At 42.8% G+C, this 7863-nt stretch overlaps 1 long non-coding RNA gene across 1 annotated transcript; it reads left to right on the top strand.

The window, feature by feature from the left end:
• Nucleotides 1–4302: 4302 nt before the first annotated feature.
• On the top strand, nt 4303–7863 carry LOC106694819. The gene is made up of 4 exons (XR_001345885.2): nt 4303–4463; nt 5364–5512; nt 6364–6723; nt 7848–7863. It is a non-coding gene; the product is annotated as an uncharacterized LOC106694819 (long non-coding RNA).

Below are 7863 nucleotides of genomic sequence, written 5' to 3'. Positions count from 1 at the left end.
GGCCTGATGCACAAAATTCGTGCAAGAGTAGGCCTTCCTTCCCCTGGCTGTGGGCACCAGCTTCCCTCTGGCACTGGGGACCCGGGCTTCCACTGACTTACCCAAATCTCAGTGTGTGAGTCATAGATGCAGAACGAGCTGTTTGGACAGGCTGTGTGGAAATTGTGAGTAGATCAGAATGGGAATGTTGGCCATGGAGTTGGGAAATGTACTATTTTATTTCACAAGGACTTTCTCACTGAGGTATACATTCTGGGGCACAGTCCTTACAGGACCTGGGAGTAATTTGACACGTTCTATTTTAATCCAAGATTAATTAATAGAGCTTTGTAAGGATAAATAGTTTATTTTTAAACTTTTTATTATGGGAAAATGTAAACACATACAAAGCAGACAGAATAAGTATAATGATATACCACATACCCATCACCCAGCTTCACCCACTGTTAATGTGTAATCATTCTTCTTTTATAATCCCATTCATTTCCCCTCATCTCATGCTATTTTGAAGAAAATTCTGGACATTATTTTATGACATAATAGAGGCCTGATGCACAAAATTCGTGCAAGAGTAGGCCTTCCTTCCCCTGGGTGTGGGCACCAGCTTCCCTCTGGCCCGGGAACCCGGGCTTCCATCACAGCTCTGGCTTCATTTGGAAGGTCGTCCAGAGGGATATCCGATCTAATTAGCATATTATGCTTTTATTATTATAGATGACTTCTGTATGTATCCCTAAAAGATAAGAATTCCTTTTAATTGGGTGATTTATCATACCTTTTTACTGTTATAGTTTTATTTCCTCTTTATTAGCTAGATAATCTTTCACTGAGTAACATATTTTTTTGGTGGAATCTATCCCCCTTCCTCTCTCTCTTACTATATGTTTTGCATTTAGAAAGGTTTATATTTTTGTTTTAATAGTTATCTTACACTAACACCTTTAAGTATTACCTTTGCTCCCTTCTTTTTTTGTGGATGATTATCTATAAGTGAACTACTATGAGTAATAGTCATAATAAAATTAGCTAATTTCATCTTTTTTTTCCACCCCTTCCCAGCCCCCAACCCCAATAACATTGTTCTAGATTGTGTTGATTCAGGGTGAACACTTTATAAGTATATAAATGTCTAATCACGATGTTGTTCATCTGTAACTAGTATAATAATGTATGTCAACTGTAACTGAAAAAAAAAACAGGAAAAATTGTCTTGATTATTCTTGATTTTTAGGACTTTGATATAAGTTTTAGTATTAGTTTATGAATTTTCATTTAAAAATCCTTCTAAGACTTTTATTGGAATTACATTCAATTTCAATTTCAGGAAAACTCATATCTTCATGATCATGAATCTTCTAATCCATGAACACCATATATGACTCCATTTATTAAGATCTTTTCAATTTTTTTCTTAGTAATATTATGTAGTTTTCTGAATATAATTTGTTAGATTTATACTTAGGTAATTGATGGGGTTTTGGATGATACTGTGAAGGCATTGAAAATTTTATTCATCAAGTATAAGACTTAAAAGCTTTTAACTAGTCTTTCCTCTCCTCAGGCATCTGCGAGCACCAATGCAGAGCAGGCAAGGACTGAGGGCAAGGAGAACAGTGCATCAGGGAGGGCTGTGGTCACGTCTGCTCCCCCATGATTCAAATAGGTAAGTCTTTTTTAAATTTCAATTTGCTTATTTTTAATTTTACAATTACACTTTACTTTCAGTATTATTGTACATTGGGTTCAAGTGCACAGCATAGTGCTTGGAAAATCATATACTTTACAAAGTGTTCCTACTGATATTTTCAGAACCCAGCTGTCACCATACCCCTCACTCATGCCCACACCCACCTGTTGTCTATGTCCTTTGGTTAGGCCTATATGCTTGCATATAAGTCCTTACGTTCATCTCTCCCCCTTATCCCTCCCGCCCCTACCTTCCTTCTGAGGTTTGTTGGTCTGATTGATGCTTCTCTATCTCTGGATCTGTTTTTGGGGGGTAAGATAGGGATAAGGACACATATATAATAACTTGATCATTAAAAAAATTTAAAAAATAATAAATAAAAAAATAAAATGTTACAGCAAAAAAATTAAATTAAAAATTTGCAAAAAAAAAAAAAAAGACATTCTCCAGAATCCACAACATGGGTGAACCTTAAGGACATCATGTTAAGTGAAATAAGCCAGTCTCAAAAACACAAATATTGTGTGGTTCCACTTATATGAAGTACTTAGAGTAGTCAAATCATAGAGACAGGAAGTATAAAGGTGGTTGCCAGGAGCTGGTATGGAGGAGAGAATGGGGAGTTACTGTTTAATAGGTATAGGGTTTCAGATTTACAAGATGAAAAGAGCTATGGGGATGGGTCGTGGTGATGGCTACACAACAATATGAGTGAGTTTATTACCACTGAACTATAGGCTTAAAAATGAATATGATGGGCCCAGTGTAAACGGGAGTAAGTGTAAAGGGTGCAGCCTTTTTGGAGGACAATTTGGCAATGCCTTTCAACTCCACAGTAAACATATCCTTTGAATTTCCATGTTTAGGCATCTATTCAGGGGAAATACTGACATATATAAACAAAGAAGCATATACACAGTATATCATGCATATAACAGCAAATTGTTAATGATACAGAGACCACCTACATGTTCAGCAATTGAAATATGTTTAAATAAATTATGAATCACTCATATAATAGAATATTAGATAGCAGTTGTTTTAAAAGGGGGGATACTAACATTGAAATCTCTCCAAGACGGAATGTTAAGCCCAGCCAGTGTTGCTCAGTGGTTGAGCATCAACCTATGAACCAGGAGGTCACGGTTTCATTCCTGGTCAGGGCACATGCCCAGGTTTCGGTCTCAATCCCTAGTAGGGGGCATGCAGGAGGCAGATGATCCATGATTCTCTCTCATCATTGATGTATCTGTCTATCTTTCCCTCTCCATTCCTCAGTCAATAAAAAAATATATTAAAAAAGACATAATGTTAAGTAAATAAAGCAAAACAATACATACAGTATAATTTCACTTCTGCAGCAAAGATACATATTTGCATATACATGTGTGTGTGCAAATTATAGGAAAGGACTTAGAAAAATACATACAAAACACAGAAAATTTTTTAAAGATGATGTTAATTAAGTGATAGTAGTTGTGTCTAGTCACTTTTAGGGAGGGATTAGGGAGACCTCCCCTTACCAAGAGTGCTCTGTAGGGTTCTCCTGCAAGTTGTTTGGGGCTGTGCACCTTGGCCCCATACACTCACCAAGGCCATGCTACTGAGCAGTCTGGCATCTGGCCAGACACCTCGGATTTGCATTTGGGCTTGTTCTTTGTTGTGCTCTTTGTTGTGCTCTGTTCTGCCTTGGGAAATTGTTCTCCACCCTGTACTGAGCTGCATGTCTTCTTCATATACTATGGTCCCTCCTTCAGATGTAGGGGTCCTGGGTGTTGTACCCTTTGAGCATCCAAAGCGTCTGAGATGCTGGGTGTGAGATAACTACCTGGGATGGCTGGTCTGAGCCCTCCTCTCTTGGCTCACTTAGTGTTCCTGTGATCTTAGAGGGCCTCATCCTGGCCTCCCCATAGGTGCTCATGAGGTGCCTGTCCCAGATCTGACCACCAAGGACAAAGCAGGCTTTCTCTTCATTCCTATAGTCATTGGAGTTTTACCTCTACACCCCCTTCTCTGAAATTCTGTAACATTCTTTTCCTGTAGTTCAGCTCATTGGAGCTCACCCACACAGGTCTCTTTCTATGGAACTCTCAGTATGGAGCACGGTAGGCTCAGAGACCACCAGCCATCAAGAGTGGACCCTGTCTCTCCATCCCCAAAGGCCTTGCCAGCTTGTGATCTTTGAACATCCATCTCCTCAGATGAGAGACCTTACTACCTACCTTTGTGATGAAGGGGAGGTACTCATTCCACCCCTACTTGGGGATCTCAGCCCTGGAGGTCTCCAAAGCACAACCTGTTCACCATCTCTCATAGAACCACATGAATCCTCCTGGAACGGGACCTCCAGGAGGCACCAGGTGGAATAACACATAGCTTCAAAGTTTATGCTCTTACTCTGAAATTTTGAATTACACACAGAAAATTTATTTCTTTGGCCACTTTCTCTAATGACACCAGGGAAAACAATGCGAAGTTTTGATTTAGCAAGACCTGAACTCTCCTGTTTGGATTTGCATCTACAAGAAAACATACCCTAATTATAGAGAAACCAGTTATGAAATAGAACAGACTAAATAGATCATGTTGTACATTTCCTGTTCTATTGGCCCACACCACACTCCTCTCTGGTGACACTAAGGGTATAAATTGGGGCTGGGCTCAGTGTGTGCATTCACATCAAAGGCCAACATGAAGACAGGCACAGTCTTTGTTCTAGTGGCTTTTGTCATCTTGGGGATGGAGATGGCCTTCGCTCAGAGAGGTGGTCATGGAGGTAAGGGTGCTGAGGGGGTCCCACCTGAGAGCAGAGGAGGCTCAGAGCCCAGCTACTTACCTGGGATAGTGGGCACAGGAACAGGCTGCAGAGTGGAGGTTTTCCATTGATCAGACCCACTTTTTTTGACCTTCTGGAGTTATCACCCTGCGTTTCCCATTCTTCTTCTATTTTTTAATTCTCACCAGAAGATATGCTTATTGATATTTTAGAGAGAGGAGAAGGTATATATATATATATATATATATATATATATATATATATATATATAGTGAGAGAGAGAGAGAGAGAGACAGAGAGAGAGACAGAGAGAGAGACAGAGAGAGAGAGATCGAAGTGAGAGAGAACATCAATTGGTTGCCCACCTTGCGTGCCCCAAATGGCGATTGAACCTGCAGACTTTCAGTATTTGGGGCGATGCTGTAACCAACTGAGCCACACCAGCCAGGGCCCCATTCTTCTTATCAGATCAGGTGGGGCCTTATTAAAAGTTAGGGCTCTCTCTAGATGTGCCTGGGATTTAGGGCTCCAACACAGAGTAGCTCCGGGATGAACATGGGGTACGTGTGGGGTGGGAAGACGGAAGTCTGGGATCAGAGATGTTTCTAATATCTTCTTCTAAGGTGGAAAGAAGAGGCTTATGACAGAGCAGGTTTCTTGCCTGCTGGGACAGGGCAGCCTTTGCAGCAGGGAGAACATTCTCCTAAGAGCCTGACTGTGAAAATGGGGGCTTCAGTGTGAGGGTGGAGCTGCCGAGGCTGAGGGAGGGTGCAGGAGTACAAAGGGCGAAATGAAAGAGGTGGCAGTCCTGCCAGCAGTGAGGCTGTGGAACTCTAACAGAAGTTTTCATACCTGGTTAGTGACTATTCCAGACTCCAGAAACACCTTTTTTTTTTTCAGGGGGAGTCAAACCTGGACTCTGCCCCAAGGTGCCCAAAGGAACCGTTGGGCCTTGTGGTGAAAGATGCTCAGGAGATTACTCATGTCCCAGGGGAATGAAATGCTGCAGCAATGGATGTGGCCATGTATGCAAACTTGCTATTCGTGTGGTGAGTATAAATCAGTCAAGAGCTGACAAGGGTGTTAACTACTCCCCAGTGGACTTTCCTGGGGCTGATGGATGTTCACATGTCCACTGCACACAGAAGTCTGGGTAACTCCAAGAGAAAGATGCTGGAAGTGAATGGCAGTAGGACACCTGGCTGCATTATCTAAGACCCTCTCCTCAAAGAGAAGCCCTATCCCTGTCTCTGTCCCCGAGGGGCTCTCATTTGAGAAAAGTAACCATGATCCGAGAATCACAGGTCATTACTGACCCAGGGTTTGCCACCCTCCTTCCCCTTCCCCCCCAAGGGGGCTTCACGCTTCCTAGAAAATGGGTGATCCTGGGAGGCAGAGGGAAAGGAAAGAGAACCCCAATTATGCAGTATCGCCTCTGTCAGTCAGGCATTGTGCTGAAGGTGAGATAAAAAGGTAAACACAGCTAGTTCATGGAGACAGAACTATGTAAATAATTACAACCCAGGGTGACCACAGCTTTGCACAAATTTCTACTAAGGTCTTGGAGGCCCTGGGAAGAATTATTGGTTTTGCCTGGGTGGGTGGATCAGTGGAGGTTGGGAAGTATTTCTGAGAGTAGAGAACATTTAAGGAACAGCTTAAAGGAGGCATAAAGTTTGCCACAGTAAGGAAGGGCAGTACAGATGATGGGGAAATGTGGGTCCTACGCTGGAGATGGGAAAGTGATTGAGATTGTGGTCAGTAGAATTTGCACCATCTCAGTAGAGGATCATCCAAGCCAGGGTCCAGAAAGGAATGAGCTGCCTTGCCAAAGAGTTTGGTAAACTGCTGGAGGTTTCTGAGCAGAGGAAATGTCATGATCAAATTTGTATTTTAAAAGGGTGGTGTTTATGACCCTGTGGAATAAGAATGGGGGTGTAAGCCTGCCTGGAGACGAGCCCCAGAAGATTGCTCATGAATCATGGATCCAGTGCTTGGCATAACATTTTCCACACACCATTCCTGGCAAGTGTCTATCCCTTGACGTGCAGTCCCAGAAGATGAAGACATAAAGTGCTGGAGTGGCCGATTCTGAAGAGCTTGTGTCCAAAATAAATTTTATCTGTGGCATTATTGAGACTGTATCATTCTTCCCATTTAGACATTCTTTCTAGTGGACCCTCTGTGGATGAACAGAATGGACTGTGTGCCCTGTACTGAGCCCATGAAGACAAGGCACTCAGGATAGATCAGAGGCAAGGTCTGCCAGCTAGTTTCTTTCCTCCTTCCATGTCCATGTATCTAAACAGGGCAAAGGGCATGATAATATTTTCTCCAGCATTCTGGGAATATGATTTTGGTGAAGAAAAACATGACCTTCTAGCACATAACAGGCCTGTAGTAGGAGCCTTTAATAGGGCAAGACTCAGAAGGAGTTGGAGTAGAAACAAATTTGGAGATACCCAATTCTAAGGCAATACTCCGACCTGTAGCAGGACTGGATGCCTAACTCTATGAGAGCAACCCTGGCCCTTGGGATGTGGGGCTTTGAGTGGTGTGGGCTGGGAAATACCAGCTGCTTCCCTGGAGTGACTAGGAGTTAGGATAAGTTGGGACATAGGCTCTGTGGGTGGAGTCTTTGATTCAGAGTTTTCCTGAGGCAGAGGATAAGCCTGGGTCTCCCAAAGAAGCCCTGACAAAACGATGGTCTGGGCTGACCCTACAAGCTCCATCTCCCAGCGCTCTCTGTTCCCTCTTCCACCTCGATTACCCCACGTAGCCTCTGCCATGGTCTGCCATGCCTGCTTGTCCCTGCCGTCTAGCACATCTTATAACCCCGTCGGCCCATGGCTTCACCAGCCTGTGCATTGGAATGAGGGCATATTAGCTTTGATACCTTCTTTTACTGGCTGGTCATCCACACCCCAATCCCACACTGCTTCTGTCTCTCTTGGTCATTATTGGGGGCTCATGAAAACACCCATAACATGTTCTCAAACAATTTCACCTATTATCTGCCATTCTGAATGCCAAGGTATGACCTTCCCCTGCAAAGACACTTGAGGATGGCATCCTACAACGTCCACTTAGGTTTCTGCCCTTTAGTTAGTCCTGAAGTCTATACAGGTTCTGTAGGCATGCAGACGTGTCAGACTCTGTGGTCACCCAGAGTTTGGAGACATATGTTAGGAGAGGATAATTAACACTCACCAGCACAGGCACTTTCACAGGTAGCATCTCGCTTTCCACTCACCACAACTATATAATACCATCTCAGTAGCAGAATTTTTTGTAAATTTTACAGATGAAGAGACAGAGGGTCCAGGTAGCTAAATGACTTGCCCAACTATACACTCCTTTTTAAATAATTTGTTTTTATTAAAGGTTTCAGAGAGAAGAG

The sequence above is a fragment of the Myotis lucifugus genome, unplaced genomic scaffold (genome assembly GCF_000147115.1).
Source record: "Myotis lucifugus unplaced genomic scaffold, Myoluc2.0 scaffold_652, whole genome shotgun sequence".
Taxonomy (NCBI): domain Eukaryota; kingdom Metazoa; phylum Chordata; class Mammalia; order Chiroptera; family Vespertilionidae; genus Myotis; species Myotis lucifugus.
Note: the sequence above shows the minus strand (reverse complement) of the source record. Positions and strands in the feature narration are given on the sequence as shown.